Raw genomic sequence first — 17,828 nt, 5'->3', positions numbered from 1 at the left:
CTCAGATTTCTTGCAGGATCAGAGCATTATCAATTCTCAGCATTGCCTTTTGGCTTATCTACTGCGCCCAGAGTATTCACGAAATGCCTGGCTTCAGTAATTGCTCATTGCAGGCTTCAGGGAATACAAATTTATCCATACCTGGACGACTGCCTGTTACAAGCGGACAGCAAAGACAAATTAACAAAAGATTTGAAAAAGGTTATTCACCTGCTGCAAGCCCTGGGATATACAGTCAACACAAAAAAGTCAAGGCTGATACCATCCCAAAGGATAACCTTCTTGGGTGCAGAACTGGACATATCAAACCAGATGGCATTCCTCACAGCAGAAAAACAGAAGCAGCTACCACTCTATTTCATGGCATTAACAACGCAGAACCAGCTTACAGCAAGGAAAATCCTGCAAGCCCTGGGTTACATGGCATCCTGCATAATATTAATTCCACATGCCAGACTACATATGAGAAAGTTGCAATGGTACCTGAGGAATTTATGGTCTCAGCACAAGCACAGCCTAGAAACCCAAATTCCATGCCTGAAGCAAGAATTCCAGTGGTGGGCCCAGGCCTGTCAATTGAACAAAGGACTGCCCTTCCACAGGCCTCACCCAAGCCAGACTATCACCACGGACGCCTCAGACCTCGGTTGGGGGCACACATGGTGGACAAGTGCATACAAGGCTTATGGACTCAAGACCAGATGAACCTACACATAAATCAAAAAGAGATGCTGGCAGTAAAACAGGCAATTCAGACATTCAGACCACTTCTTCAACAGGGTCATTTGCTGATAAGGACGGACAACACCACAGTTATGTGGTATATCAACAAGCAGGGAGGCACACATTCATATCCTCTATGCCGGATGGCAATGGACCTCTGGAATGTGGCCCTGAGCCTCAACATTCAGCTCCAGGCTATATTTGTGCCAGGAAAAGAGAATATACTAGCAGACATCTTAAGCAGAACCACCACGGATGCCCACGAATGGATGCTGCATCCAGACATCTTCAAAACCATCACAAAGAAATGGGGACTGCCAGAAATAGACCTGTTTGCATCCCCGCACAACCACCAGTTGAAAAAATTCTGCACAAGGACATACCACCCACTTGCTTGGAAGGTGGACTCCCTATCCTTCAGTTGGGAAAACCTGACAGCATATGCATTCCCACCTCTTCCTTTGATGCACAGAGTGCTACTGAAGATCAAAGAAGATCACCCGAGGATCATCTTGATAGCTCCAGACTGGCCGAGACAACATTGGTACCCACTACTGAGGAGTATGTCCCGGGAACACGCATGGCCTCTACCCCTACTACCTCTACTGCTAACACAGAACAACTTCAAAATCCTGCATCCAAACTTGAAAACACTGCAACTAGCTGCTTGGAACATTATATGAGGCAAAATAACCCAGATTTATCTCAAAGGGTTAAAGACATTATCTTGGAGGCTCGCAGACCCTCAACAAGGAAAACTTATTCAGCAAAATGGAAAAGATATCTCATTTGGAGTGCAACAAAAGGAGTAGATGCATCATTGGCAAACATAGCTAACATCCTGGAATACTTAGCAGAACTTTTCCACAATGGCCTGTCTTACTCCTCCATTAAGATTCATGCATCAGCAATTTCAGCAGAATACAACATGGATCCTCCAGTCTTTTCTCAACCTCTACTCAGACAGTTTCTCAGAGGAATTAAAAATGTAAAGCCACCAATAAAACCACCATTGACTACATGGGACTTGAACTTTGTGTTAGAAAAGTTGACACTTCCCCCTTTTGAACCAGCAGCAACAGCAGAATTACAGTACTTATCTTGGAAAACTGCATTCCTGATTGCAATCACTTCAGCTAGAAGGGTTTCTGAATTACAGGCATTAATGGCGGTACAACCCTTCCTTATCTTCCATCAGGATAGAGTGTCCATGAGAACTAATCCTACCTTTATGCCAAAGGTGGTCTCCAGGGTATCATTAAACCAAGCAATACACCTACCAACATTCTTCCCCAACCCGCAGAACAGGGGGGAAAGATTGCTGCATACCTTGGATGTACACAGACAATTGCGCTACTACCTGGACAGAACCAAGAACAATAGAAAAACTGACCAGCTTCTGGTAGCATATGCAACAGGAATGGAAGGAAAAGCAATTTCAAAACAGACAATCTCAAAATGGATAGGAAATTGCATTAGATTTTATAGGTTCATACTAGGCTATCTGCCCGAGGGCATTTATAAGCCTAGCCCATAGTTTTGTGGCTTAAGCCACCCCTTTTGTATGGGGAACTATACCCATTATTTTGCTGTGCCTCTGTCTAGCAGTGACACTGAGGTAATCCCTGGAGTATATCTGCGATCTCCCATCCATTGGTCAAGATTTCTTGGACAACTCTCTCATTCAAGCAAACTCTCCATACCAACTTCTAAAGGATTTGGACTTTGTGAAGACCCTTCTTACCTCTTTGGGCTACACTCAACGAAACAAAGTCAAAATTGGTACCTACCAGGGAGATTGTATTCCTGGAAGCAAGTCTGAACACAGCCGCCCAGATGGTTTTCTTCCCTCAAGAGAAGCAAATGGATCTTTTGACTTACTTCAGAAATTTGGCAAGCATGGCCCAGCTCTCTGCAAGGCAATTCCTGCAAGTCCTGGGATTCATGGCTTTTTGTATTCTGATGATTCTATAGGCCAGACTACATATGAGGAAAATACAATGGTACCTCAAGAACCTTTGGTGTCCTCACACACAAGATTTAGACTTGATTCTTCCTCTGATTCCCTGTCTGCAGACGGAATTTCTGTGGTGGGCGACAGCTTGTTCACAGAACAAAGGCTTTCCTTTTCGTCCACCTCCTGCCAGCCAGACTCTAACCACAGATGCCTCAGACTATACTTGGGGAGCACATCTAGAGGGCAGATGTATACAGGAGACTTGGAGCAATCAACAGATTCACCTGCACATAAATCTGAAGGAATTGATAGCAGTGGAGCAGGCCTTGCTGGCTTTCAGGCATCTACTCTCTCCTGGAACTCTTCTAGTTAAGACAGACAACACCACAGTCATGTAGTACATCAACAAGCAGGGAGGGACTCACTCTTACCCCCTGTGCAGACAAAGCATGATACTATGGTTCATAGCAGCTTCCATGGGCCTGCATCTGACAACTCAGTTTCTTCCAGGAAGGCTCAACACCTTGGCAGACCAGTTCAGCAAGCAGGTCCTGGATCCTCACAAGTGGCAACTGAACAAGACCATCTTCTATTGCATCATTCAGCATTGGGGCACTCACCAGGTGGATCTTTTCTCATCTTCGACCAACCACCTTCTTCCAACCTTTTGCACCAGGGAACATCACGACAAAGCCTGGAGAGTGGATGCTCTGTCCTTCCCCTGGACACAGCTCTCAATTTATGCCTTCCCTCCTCTGCCTCTTCTTCCCAGAGTGCTGTTAAAGATAAGGGATGAAAAACCAAGGGCCATTATCATAGCTCCAGACTGGCCCAGGCAGCATTGGTATCTATTCCTTCGCAGTCTCTCCCAATCTCAACCTTGGCATCTTCCCCTGATACCAGATCTCTTGGTTCAGGAGGGAGGAATATTTCTTCATCCTCATCTTCAGACTCTGCATTTGGCAGCCTGGCTCATAATTTAAACCTTTCCCAACAGGTGGTTGAAGTTCTTCGTGAGGCCAGGAGGCCTTGCACTAGGAAATCTTACGCAGATAAATGGAAAAGATTCTGCATTTGGATCCAGGTTAGAGGGGAAGATTCTTCTCAACCAACTCTTCCTCTTATTCTTGATTACCTGGCAGGCTTGCTTAATGGTGGACTTTCCTTTTCTTCAATCAAGATTCATGCTTCAGTGATTTCTGCTTATTGTTCTTTTGAACAACCCATTTATTTTATTTTTTTTTTTATTTAACATTTGTTAACCAGGAGAGTCCGACTGGATACATGTCCATTTTCAGCGGAGGCCCGGGGAGAAAAGCTCCAAGTACATAACAGACATATGAACATTGTTAATGCAAAAAAAGGAAGATAGTTGAGTTCTAAATACAATATAAAGATACATCACATCTTGGAAAAAAAAAAAAAAACAACAGCAGCATATAAAAAAAACATAGGTCAGTTACAAAGGCGCCTTGTTAAAAGCTGTTAAGGATAGTGAGGTAAGAGAAGGGTAAATGATAGTGGTTAATCAGGTTTGGAACAGGGACATTGCCAGAGTGTATTGAGATGGGGTTTAAGCATTTTTTTGAATTGTAGGAGTGAGGGTTCTGAGGTGAGCATGGTGGTAGGAGTTCCACATTTTACCTACAAAGTTTGAGAATAGAGAATCCCCAGCAGAATTATTGGCTTTGGTAGTTTGAGCTAAGATCTTATTGGAGCGTAAAGATTGCAGGTTAATATAGGGGTGAATGATGTTTTCAGAGCTGGTGTTTTCTCTGGGTGATACAGTATCTGGTGAGCCATTTTGAGTTGGTTGAAATGGAGTTGGCTGGAAAACTCTAACCACCCTAGTTGCTTCAAGTTAGTGCAGTGGTGCATTCTAAAGGTGGAATTTGTGGCAAATCTAGCTATGTGATTGTAACAAGAAACAAGTTTGTTAAGGGTTGTCTTGTTTAGGTTTGTAAAGAGGGGAGGCATAGAAAAGAGTTGATAGTAGGTGTGTGCTGGCAATTGTAATTTTAGCATGAGGAGTGAGAAAGTGTTTTACTTTATAGAGAGAGCCAAGCTTTTATTGATGGTTTTGATGGTAAGATTGAAATGGGTGTCAAATTTAAGGAGTTATCAATGGTAACACCTAATAGCTTTGTGTGAGCTTCTGGTGATATAGTGATTCCATTGGATGATGTAATAGAAGGTGGGGAAGAGTCTTGTTAGTGGGTGAGAAAGTAAGTAGTTTTGTTTTGTTGGGGTTGAGAACTAGTTGTCGACTTGAGAACCATTTTCTATTAGGTTGAAGGTGTCTTGGGTTGAAGCAGTGAGGTCTGCCAGGTTGGAGGCAGTGCTGATGATAGTCAATCATCTGCATATTGAATGCATGTGGCATGGGGGTGATTGTGGGCAGGTCATTAACAAAGATGGTGAAGAGAGGGCCAAGAATAGATCCTTGGGGAACTCCAAGTGTAACAGGTAGGCATGTAGATAATTTGTCCTGCCATAGAACAGCCTGTTGCCTATTGGACAGGTAGGATTGGAACCATTTCAGCGTGGAATTGCTGAGTGATAGTTTTTTTAATGTATGGAGGAGTTGAATGTGGTTCACCATATCAAAGGCCTTGGAGAGGTCTAAGAAAAGAGCAGATGATAGTTTATTATTGTTTCTGAAGTTATTGATGGTGTTAGAAAAGGATAGTAGGGCTGATGTGGTACTGTGATTTGGCCTGAAGCCATGTTGGGAGTTGGCTAGAATTTTATTTTTGGTGAGGTGTTCCATCAGTTGTTTGTGGACACACTTTTTCATAATTTTGGCCAGGGGTGAGAGTATAGCTATAGGTCTGTAGTTGGTTAGCTCTAGTGAGCTACCACCTTTATGGAGAGGAATAATGTGGGACATTTTCCATATGGAGGGGATGAAGGCTTCTGACAAGGTACGGTTTATGATTATGGAGACGGGATAAGAAATGGCCTCAGCTGCTTTTTGCAGAAACTCAGCTGGGAGAAGGTCAGCTGCTAGCTTAGTGGGTTTTAGTTTTTTAAGAAGAGATGTTATAAAGGATAACGAAGGTAAATAGATGATCTGATGTAGTTGTAGTATTCTGCTGGCATGGGTAGTGGAGTGGGCTGGTTGTTTGTTTGAATTGTGTGGCCAGGGATTGTATAGTTTCTGTGAAGAAACTATTGAATGTGTTAGCAATGTTTACAGGGCACTGTTGTTTGCAAGTTGTTGGAGTGGGGTTGGTTGCCTGGCCTGGGTGCAGGAGCTTGTTTAAGCCTGCCCAGAATTTTTGTGGATTATTAAGGTGTTTGTGTTGGAGGTGGAGGAAGAAGTTTTTTATCATTTAAGATCATTCTTTTAGTTTCATTTCTAAGTTGCGGAAGGTTTGGTGGGAGTGTGGGTCTTTAGAGTGCCATGTGACCCACATCTTGTTTCTAGATAGCATTTTGGATTTTGTTTCCTTAGAGAGCCATGGTGCGGTTTTAGTTCTAATGGACCGTATTGGAGCATGGGAATCTAGAATCTTGAGGAAGGTGGTGTTGAAGTAGATAACTGCCTCTTCAAGAGGAAGAGACTTGAGTATTGTCCAGTTGTGGGCTTTAAGTTCAGTTTGAAAAATGGAGGCGTTGAATTTATTATTGTTCCTGATTTTTTTTATGGTTGCAAGAAGGGGGGTGATTTTCTTGAATTTGATAACATAGGTGAGTAAGTGATCACTCATGTCCTCTGGATGAGTACCTGCTGAGTACTGGTCAGGATCTTTATTAGTAAGGATCCAGTCCAGGATGCTGTCTTTGTTTTGGGGTTTACCTAGTCTGGTAGGAGTGGATATGAGCTGAGAAAAGCCATGTAGATTTATGCTGCTAGATGGGGAGCTAGATGAGAAGGAATTCCAATCTATGTTGAAGTCACCTAACACTATGGATTCCTGGGGTGAGTTTGAGTTAACCTGTGGAGAACGTCCTCTAAGGTTTTGTTATTATTGTTGCCTGGGGGATGTAAATACATGCTATATTTATGCTTTTATGTTTGTTTGGTTGAAGTTTTACAAGTAGAATTTCGGCATTGTTTGTTAGGAGGGTTGTGGAGAGGCAAGGGAGATTTGTAATGTATTTTTGTAGAGTATGGCTACACCGCCACCTTACGAGTTATTCGGTCTGCTCTTAGTATATCATACCCTGGTGGGATTATCTGTGTGTCTTTAGGTACTTGGTTTAAGCCAGGTTTCTGTGAGACATAGTAGGTCTGGGGAACAAGTAGCTAAAAGGGCATGTAGGTTGTGAATCTTATTGTTTACACTTCTGATGTTTAGATGACAGGTCAGAAGAGAGTTAAAGGGTCTAGAGTTTAGATTGAGAAGTGGAGGGAGGATAGTGGAATTACAATTGAGTGGAGGGGAAGGGCCAGGGTTGGGGTGGATATACCATCTGTGGCTAGTCTGTGATTCAGAGTGGTAATGAATTTGAGGGCTTTGAGTAGAAGTTTGTAGTAATGTTTATCATTTGGCCTAATATTGGTAGGTTTGATAATTACATAGCGTTCGAGTTCTAACAAGGTGGGTGAGTAGGGAGTCGAGTCATGGCCTCTGTTGTTAATTATGGGTGAGGGGTTGGTTTGGTAGCCTGGGTGGTGGAAGCCTATGTAAGACCAGGTTTCATATAGGGTAGCTAGGTAAGGGACAAGTAGGAGGGGAAAAAGAGTTAGTATGATAAGCTTCCTGGGTGGTGTCATATTCCGTTTGATCTTAGAGGGCGGTGTTGAGGTACAGGAAGTTAGTGGACAGTAGGGGGAGTTTTCTCACATCCCTTGATGAAACAGTTCCTGAGGGGAGCTAACAATGTAAAACCTCCCAGAAGGGCACCTACTCCTGCTTGGGATCTTAATTTTGTGCTTGAGAAACTTACTCTGCCTCCTTTTGAACCAGCTGCCTCAGCAGATTTAAAGATGTTCTTCGTGTTTCACTGTTGCAGTCATTACATTTGGGTAATTCTGCTGGCAGGTTGCCCTCAGTCGGCCTGAATTCCAAAGTCCTGGGTCTTGCGTCGGTTGCTGTCACCCCTTCCCTGATGTCAGGTCATCAGGGGTATAAAAGATGCGGCCGGCGCCATTTTCTTCAGTCTTTCTTGCCGCATGGTGCCCGAAGCAGAAGCAGTTCGCAAGTGCCGGTTGGCCGACTCCTGAGATTTTCGTGTTCGAGTTTCAGATCCAAAGTCTTCAATAAAGCTAAGTACCCCGTTGGGGAAACTTTTGTCTTCCTCTAGACCGATGTCAGAAAAAGTTAATAATTGTATTTCTTGTGGAAAGCAAATACCTCATAAGGACTTTCATTCTTACTGTATTCCTTGCTTAGGTCCTGATCACAATGTTGCTGGTTGTCAGTTTTGTGCTAGATTTAACCAACGCACTGTTAAGCGTCGGTATGATTTTGCTTTAAACTGTTTTGGACGCCGGTTTAAATATCCAGAAATGTCATCGGATAGCCGTCCGACTACCAGTGTTCACAAAAAAATGCAAAGAAAAGGAGAGAGATAAACAACCGAGGCCCATATCCGATGACGAAGCTTCTCTTAAGCCAGTTGCCGGTTCGATGGTTCTCAGTGAGGCTCTTTTGCAGCTCCTGACGTCCACTACTTTAGAGTCGCAGCCCACTACCACCTCCCAAGTGGAATCTGCCATGCCACTGGAAACTCAAGGTATTGGAGCCTTGGATACTATTCCTTCAGATGGGTCCAGAGCCGCTGAGCAGGCACCGGCTTCTGAGGGTGTATTCAAACCTAAACATCTTTACATTAAGCCAACCTCAGCTTCAAAGGCAAAGACTAAAGCACCTTCTAAAGCAAAGAAACAAACTCAAGAGCCACGTGGACAGGCCTCTATGCCCAAAAAACAAATGCTCAAAATGGCCAAAGACTTAATTACCTTGATCAGGGGTTCGCATCCCCCTCCTGATACGAGGCCTAGGCAAGAGACTGACTATGAATCTTCAGATCAGGTTCCTATTTCTTCTGATTCCTCTTCTGATCAGGAATATTCTCTTCCCCCCATGAGGATTCTGATGCTGAAGAATCTATACCTTCATCTTCTTCTCCAGAGGACTATTCTTTTGGGGAAACCTTGTTGGCTGTTGGTGAAGCACCCACCAAGAGGAGAAAACGGTGAGAGAAGAAAGGAGCCACTTTTGAGACTTTAAAGTATTTTTCCTCTGTTTATTTGCGAAGTTTTTCTGCATAGCCGCCTGTTTTGAGCATTTTCTGGCTTGTTAAATTTGATTTCTGCATTAGTAACTGTATTTAGAGCACAACCTAGAGCTGTTTACTAAATTTCCTGTTTGCACTTATTTTTAAAATCGTTTTTTTCCTCAAAACCTGCATTTTATCTATCTTTGGCCTAGCACTCTTGTGTGGGGTCATTTACTGCACTGTTATAACTTGTTGATACTTGTTAACCTCTGCTATCTCTGAAAAAACAAAAAAACTAAAAAATCTTGCTTTTTTCCCACATTTCTGAGATTTAAAAAAGTTCAGTTACAGGCTTGCTGTTCTTGAACTGTTTGTAAGTTTCTGTGAGGCCATTTTTTGCTTGGGCTAAAGGAAAGTCTCTCTGTTGATCAGTGGCAGTGAAAAACATTGAGCAGCCTGCCTGTCCCTGTGGGAGTGGTTACTGACTTGAAACTGTAGTTTTATTGGCCATTCTGGGTCAATTCCAAAACTCCTTCATCTTCCTCTCTTAAAACCTGGTTGCCTCGGGGTTTTGGCATCTTTTCAGGCTTGTTGGCTGTTGGTGAAGCACCCACCAAGAGGAGAAAATGCTTAGAGAAGAAAGGAGCCACTTTTGAGACTTTAAGTATTTTTCCTCTGTTTATTTGCTAAGTTTTTCTGCATAGCCGCCTACTTTTAGCATTTTTTGGCTTGTTAAATTTGATTTCTGCATTAGTAACTGTATTTAGAGCACAACCTAGAGCTGTTTACTGAATTTCCTGTTTGCACTTATTTTTAAAATCATTTTTTTCTCAAAACTTGCATTTTATCTGTCTTTGGCCTAGCACTCTTGTGTGGGGTCATTTACTGCACTGTTATAACTTGTTGATACTTGTTAACCTCTGCTATCTCTGAAAACAAAAACAAAAAAAAATCTTGCTTTTTTCCCACTTTTCTGAGATTTAAAAAAGTTCAGTTACATGCTTGCTGTTCTTGAACTGCTTGTAAGTTTCTGTGAGGCCATTTTTTGCTTGGGCTAAAGGAACGTTTCTCTGTTGATCAGTGGCAGTGAAAAACATTGAGCAGCCTGCCTGCCCCTGTGGGAGTGGTTACTGACTTGAAACTGTAGTTTTATTGGCCATTCTGGGTCAGTTCCAAAACTCCTTCATCTTCCTCTCTTAAAACCCTCTTTTGCGTGGTTTTGCGCATTTTTTGAGCATAGCGCAACAGCGGGCAGCGCCGCCTAATTGGGTTTAAACTATTCCTGGCTCCACAAAGTCTGCTCTTCACGTTTTCCCTTAGAACTGCTCTATCTCTCAATTTAAACACCATATTCTCATTCTAAGGCCCTTCACTGGTCCAATTAAGTAATCCTACAAGTTAGCATTATTAAACTATAAGCACTACTTACTCTTATACTCTCTACGATTACCCTGTCCTCTATTGGTCCGTCTTTAATTCAGTTTCCCTATTACTCTAGCATGTCCAAAGGTCAGTCAATGGTTTCCTCTCCAGTCCAGCTGGTGAATCAGGGAATTTTGAGGCAATTTTACAACTGTCTCATGTACACGGACAACCCTCTCCTCCTCCAAACAGGTTCAAATATATGTGAGAGATGCAACTATTTAGCCAAACTGGAGGCTGAGCTCTCTCATCTCAAAACTGGTGTAAGCAGTCAGGAGGAGAAGGTAACTTCACACAACACAATTCCAGTATCACATAGTCCCACCACATCAGCGAACCAAACACATAAATACACAAAAACATACTCAGAGGCTCTAAATAAAAATCTACCTAAGCAACAGAGACCTCCAAAGCAGACATCCAAGCAAACGCTACCTCAAAACAAAACACACACAACACATAACCCACAAAGTCAGTGTGTAGCAGCCACAGCCCTTAAGGCTGAATAACACACCTGATACTCTTGTTATAGGTGACTCTATTGTCAGACACACTGACGTCCTGCTCCCCAGGCTGAATAAAGAGAAGGTCACAGTGAGCTGCCTGTCGGGTGCTAGGATCCGACACATAACGCAAGCACTCAGGTCACTCCAAAGCAAATACAAATATGACTCAGTCAGTGTACATGCTGGTGTGAATGACCTGAGACGTACCTCCCTGGACTACATGAAAAGAGACATAGAGGAACTCTGATCATGTAGCCCAGGCTGGTATGACCCTGACCTTGAGCAGCATCTTACCCTCACCTAGATTGATGCCACAGTACAAAGACAAAATGATCGATTTTAACAATTGGCTAAAATTTTGGTGTCATTCAAAGGGGATCCAGTGTCTGTCAGCCTGGGATGACATGCTCAACAAGCCACGTTGCTTCGCTAGGGACGGCTTGCACCTGTCACCCCTGGGCTTTCGGATATTGGCAAAGGCTCTTGCGACCCCCATAGTGCCTTTTTTAGGCAAGGCTCAAAAGTCAAACCCACCCCCATAGACAGTACAAGGAACAAGAAACTAAGGGTAATGCTGCTAAACGCCAGAAGTCTTAACCTCAAGATGCACGCACTCGAAGATCTCCTCAGTATGGAGAACATCGATATTTGTGCAGTGACAGAAACCTGGTTCAAGGCTCCAGAGAGCACCCCAGCACTACCAGGCTATACCTCATATTATGCTTTTCGGCCCCAAAACCCGGACCAAACCACAAAAGGAGGGGGAGTTTCCATATTTATCAAGGATATCCACACCTCCAGGTTAGTGGCATTGCACGAAGTATCGGAGACCATCCATGTGCAACTAACAGTGGGCAAGACTGCTTTTCAGTTTATAGCATCCTACAGACCACCCTCTCAAACTCAGGAATCCCATTCGGCTTTCCTGAAAACATTGGAGAACATTAAGATCTCTACGAACACCATTATATTGGGCGACTTCAACTACCCAAACATTGACTGGAAGCACTACTCAAGCCCCAGCACCTTAGCCCAAAGATTCCTGGAAATTATAAACTCAAATGCTATGGAACAACTAGTCACCACTCCCACAAGAGGGGACAACATACTAGACCTGATCATTACCAACATGGGGACTCTATGCTCCACACAAGAAGTATATCCCTCATTGGTAAGATCAGATCATAAATTAATTTCACTGGATGTCCACATCCCAACCCCACCCCCAGCCCAGAAAACCACAGTGAAAAACTTCTCAAAAGCAAACTTCTCACTTCTCAGAACCGAAGTGGAATCCTTCAAGGCCCCAGGGCCAGTGGAAACTACAGCCCAAACTGCAGAATCCTATATAAATGCACTCTACGGACATCTCCAGGAATGCATGGATCATGCTATCCCAAACAAAACCAAGACCCAATCATCCAAAGGCAGGCGTCCAGTCTGGTGGACCCCTGCCATAAATAAACTGTACAACAGAAGGAGGAAGCTACTACATGATAGAGCAAAATCCCTAATAGGGAAAGCATCTCTGATCAGTACTAGCAAGAAATTACGATCCCTCATAAAATCCTCCAAGGCCAGCCTCGAGAGAAAAATTGCACAGGACACCAAAGACAATCATAAGGCTTTTTTCCGTTATGTTAGAAACCTGGGATGCAACTCCCAGACTTGTTCTGAGTTGATTCTAAATGACAAAAAATACACTGAACCCGCAGACATCGCCAATATCCTGGCAGACAGGTTCAGTGCAAACTTCTCCATCCCCTCCCCCCCAAAACAGCAAGTATCTATCCCGGCAGAGGGCTGCCTCCCAAACATCTCAGATGCTCAGGTGAAGGCTGACCTCTCCAAAGCAAAAAACACTGCTTCCATGGGACCAGATGGCGTCCCAGGTTGCGTCCTACATGAACTACAAGAGGAACTAATCCCACAAATAAAACAGCTATACAATCTCAGCCTCACTACAGGATATGTGCCCACAGAATGGCATACAGCAACAGTGGTCCCACTCCACAAAGGTGGAGCCTCTACAGACCCTGGAAACTATCACCCCATAAGCCTGACTATCTTAGTCTGCAAGGCTATGGAGAGGATCATCATGGAGCTCATAAACAAAGACATTGGGGACCTACAGACACTAGATCCTACCCAGTTCGGCTTTGTCAAGGGCAGATCCTGCCTTTTGAACCTGGTTGACTTCTTTGAAACAGTCACCAAAGCCATAGATGAAGGGAAGGTAGTCCACACAGCCTATCTGGACCTTGCAAAGGCATTTGACACAATACCCCACTCAGGCATCATAGATAAGCTATCCAGCTTAAATATAAACCCCTATGTCACAAGATGGGTCACAAACTGGCTCAAAGACAGAACCCACAGAGTGAGAGTTGCTGGAGCCATGTCAGACTCAAACCGGGTCACAAGTGGCGCCCCACAGGGTTCTATCCTGGGACCACTCTTGTTCGGTATATACTTTTCCGAGGTACAGGCAACGTGGGAGGACTATGGCTCACCAAGTTCGCAGACGACTGCAAACTGGGCCATAATCAACTCTCCAGCTGACACAAATATCCTTCAAAAGGTCTCACAGAGACAGATAACTGGTGCCAGCACCATGGTTTAAAGCTAAATGCCAAAAATGTATAGTCATACCCTTTGGCAAAACAATGTGCCCACAAATTACCACATAGGCGGAAACCCATTAAGTACAGAGAAAGTTATTAGGGACCTGGGGACCCAAGTAGATAGCAATCTCTCCTTTGAAAACCACATTGCCAAAGTGGTTAGAAAGACCTTCTACATAGCCCACCTCATCACAAAGGGTTTCACATCTAGATCAAGAGAGGTAATTGTGCCCTTTATTCATCCCTCATCAGGCCCATCATAGAATACAATGCCCTTTTGGGATGTACCTTACCCGACACCTACAGCAATTAGAAAGACCCCAAAAGTATCTCACCAAAAGGATCAAGGGTCTCAAACAGATGCCATATGCTGCTCGGTTAAAAAAACTCCAGCTCTACTCAGTTGCATACCGCCTACTTCGAGGCGATCTATGCTTGACATACAAAGCTATGTCAAATCCAGAATTAATGGACATGCTCCACCTCAGTAAATCTAAATCCCTTAGAGCCACACGATCGAGGGACTTGAACCTCAGCACAGAAATAAATAGAACTTGCTGGAGGGACAGGTTCATAACCCAGAGGCTTCCTTCGCTCTGGAATAGAATTCCAGTTCATGTGAGACAGAGCACCTCACTGAATCTCTTCAAGAAGAATCTCGATAAGTGGATGGGAGATTGTAGGTTTGTCCCAGGGATTAATCCCGTGTCACTATTAGACAGAGGCACAGTAAACTAAACCTTAAAAAGAGCACAGTATACTCAAATCAAGGGGTGGCGTAAGCCATACAGAATCGGGCTAGGCTTATAATTGCCCCAGGGCAGATAGCCTAGTATGAACCTATGAACCTATACCATGAGGGAGCATTTCCACTGGGAGAGCCAAGATTTTTCAGAATCTAAAAAGTGGCTCAGGGATTTCCTTTTATTACCTCAACACAGGCCACTAGCCATCCCACCTGTGTTTGATATTGTAGATTATGTGTTTTCGGAGTGTAGTCTTACCCCTGACTCCTTACCTCCAGCTCCTGTTAAGCCTGACAGATGTTACAGGGTTCCTGACTCTCATAAATTCCTTTTTAAAAACCCTGCTGCAGTCCCAGAAACTATTTCACAAGGTCCCAAAGGAGTTAAGGCTTCCACTGCAAAAAACTCTACCCCCTTTGACAGAGATTCTAGGGCAATGGACAGATGGGGAAAAAAGGTTTACACATCTGCAACCTTGGCTATAAGGGCCTTAAACTGTCAGTTTCATATGCTCAAATATCAGCAACATGTCATGGCATTGCTTAAACAGAAAATGTTATTAAACACTGAATGTGCAGAAAACAAGGAAATGCAGGATTTATTGCATGCAGCTGAACAAGTTGGAAAGTATACTTTGCAATGTGGTTTTGATTCTTTGGAGGCCTCCTGCAGGGCTGCAGTTATGAGTTCTGTAATTAGGAGGCATGCTTGGTTAAAGGAACAAAATCTGCCTGATCACATCAAAGTTAAATTATTAGATGCACCTTTACAGCATGATACTTTGTTTGGTGTTAAGGCAGAGGAGGTGTTAAAGAAAATGGAGGACAAAGCTAAATCTATGCAAATTGTCAAAGATGTTTTACAAGTATAGCCACCTAGGTTTAGTAGGCACTGGCCTACAAAGAACTGGTCCTTTCCTGTGTCAGACAGACCTCAAAGGGGCAGATCCAGATGCCCTAGAGGCAGATCCCAGGTGCAAGGTTCCTACGGGTCAAAGCAATGGGGTGCTTCTACCTCCAAAGTTGGAGAAGACAAATCACAACCATACAGGAAACAGTCCCAATGACTTCCCACTGCCTGCACCAAGCACTTATCTCCTGGCAGCACCCTTAGGGGGAAAATTTAGCACTTTTTTCTCAAAATTGGCACATTATAACCCAGGACAAGTGGGTTCTAAATATCGTGTCACAAGGGTACAAGTTCCATTTCCATACCCTGCCAAAGACAAACGGCTGGCCAGATCTGCCAAAAAATCAATGGGCAGAGGCACAAAAACAAGTCTCATCCCTCATGGACATGGGGGCCATTCAACAAGTACCAGAGCAAGAGCAGGGACAAGGATTTTACTCTACTGTTCTTGGTACCCAGAAAGGACAAGACCTGGAGACCAATACTGGACCTATATATTCTGAACACATTCCTGGATGTACCAAAATTCAAGATGATGACTTTGCAGCAGCTGCTGCCCATGCTGGGCAAGAACGCTTGGCTGGGGACTCTAGACCTAAAAGAGGCATACCTGCATGTCCCAATCAGACAGTTATGCAGAAGATACCTCAGATTCAAGGCTGGCTCAATGCATTACCAATTCTCTGCACTGCCCTTTGGCTTATCTACTGCGCCCAGTGTCTTTACAAAGTGCCTGGCACCAGTAATTGCATTCTGCAGACAAAGAGGAATACAAATATATCCTTACTTGGATGACTAATTCAAGCAGAGAACAAGGACATTCTTCTACAGCATCTGGCATTTGTGAAAAGACTTCTAACATGCCTAGGATACACAGTCAACGAAAAGAAATCAAAACTAGTACCCTCTCAAGAGATAATATTCCTGGGTGCAAGCTTAAATACAACTGCCCAGATGGTTTATCTCATGCCAGACAAACAAAGGCAACTGACTACCTATTTCAAAATGTTGGCAACAAAGGCCTAGTTATCTGCAAGAAAAATTCAGCAGGCTTTGGGCTTCATGGTGTCCTGCATCCTAATTCCATATGCAAGACTGCATATGAGGAAACTTCAATGGTACCTAAAAAGTGTTTGGACTCAACATTGCCACAGCCTGGAAACAATGATTACTCTTATTCCCTGCCTACAACAGGAGTTTTGATGGTGGGCAAAGGCTTGTCACCAAAACAAGGGACAGCTATTCACATTACCCCCAGCCAGGCAGACACTAACAATGGCTGTATCAGATTATGCCTGGGGGGCCCACATGGCAGGAAGATGCATTCAGGACACACATGGTCCTCAACTCAAATGCATCTACATATCAATCAAAAAGAGATGCTAGCTGTTCAGAATGCCCTGTCAGCCTTCAAGGACCTACTTCATCCGGGACAACTACTGATAAAGACAGACAACACCATGGTCATGTGGTATATAAACATGCAGGGGGGCACACATTCTTACCCCCTTTGCAGACTGGACATGACTTTGTGGGACACAGCATTAACTTACCAAGTACATCTGCAGGCACAGTTCCTGCCAGGAAGGAAAAATACTCTGGCAAACGAACTAAGCAGAAGCCTCATGGATCCCCATGAGTGGCAGCTGGATTCACAAGTCTTCAACATGATAACAAGGAAATGGGGATGCCCGGACATAGACCTATTTGCCTCCCCCCACAACTACCAGCTAAAAAGATTCTGCACAAGGACTTATCACAGACAAGCATGGAAAGTGGACGCCCTATCTTTCAGCTGGAAAAACCTATCAGTATATGCCTTTCCCCCTCTGCCTCTCCAAGGTACTCCTAAAGGTCAGACAGGAAAAGCCAAAAATTATACTGATTGCCCCAGACTGGCCACACCAGTACTGGTTTCCAATCCTAAAGAACTTGTCTCAATGTCCAGCTTGGACCTTACCTCAAATACCTCATCTACTGTCCCAGCAAAACAATCAGATCCTGCACAGCCAACTCAGGACTTTAACCCTGGCAGCATGGCGGATAATGTCATACAAAACACACCTCTCAGTAAAGCTGTGATGGATGTCATTTTGGAGGCCAGAAGGCCTAGTACTAGAAAATCTTATGCTGGAAAAATGGAAGAGATTCTGTGCTTGGAACCAGGTGCAAGGAACTGAAACAACTGTGCCAAATATTCCTCAGATTTTGCAATACTTAACTGAGATGCTGGACAAAGGCCTATCTTTTTCATCTATTAAAATTCATGCCTCTGCCATTTCAGCTCATTACAATACAGAGCCACCAGTCTTTTCTCATCCCTTATTAAAACAGTACCTTAGAGGAGCCAAAAATTTAAGGCCTCCAAGGAGATCACCAATGCCTGCATGGGACCTCAACTATGTCTTGGAAAAACTCACCCTGCCTCCTTTTGAGCCAGCTGCTACTGCTGATATAAAGTTTTTATCTTGGAAAACAGCTCTGCTCCTAGCAATAACTTCTGCAAGACGAGTTTCAGAGCTACAGGCACTCATGGCTGTGGAACCTTTATCATTTTTTATCCAGACAGGGTCTCTCTGAGGACAAACCCAACATTTATGCCTAAGGTGGTGTCCAGTGTGGCTCTTAACCAAACTATTCATTCTGCCAACTTTTTATCCAAATCCACAGAACAAGGGGGAGAGAATTCTGCATTCTTTGGATGTACACAGCTTAGATTTTTCTTGGACAGAACCAACGTTTTCAGAAAGACAGAGCAATTACTAGTGGC

Source organism: Protopterus annectens, chromosome 9.part0 (genome assembly GCF_019279795.1).
Source record: "Protopterus annectens isolate FY-2018-M chromosome 9.part0, PAN1.0, whole genome shotgun sequence".
NCBI classification, from domain to species: Eukaryota; Metazoa; Chordata; order Ceratodontiformes; family Protopteridae; genus Protopterus; species Protopterus annectens.
Note: the sequence above shows the minus strand (reverse complement) of the source record.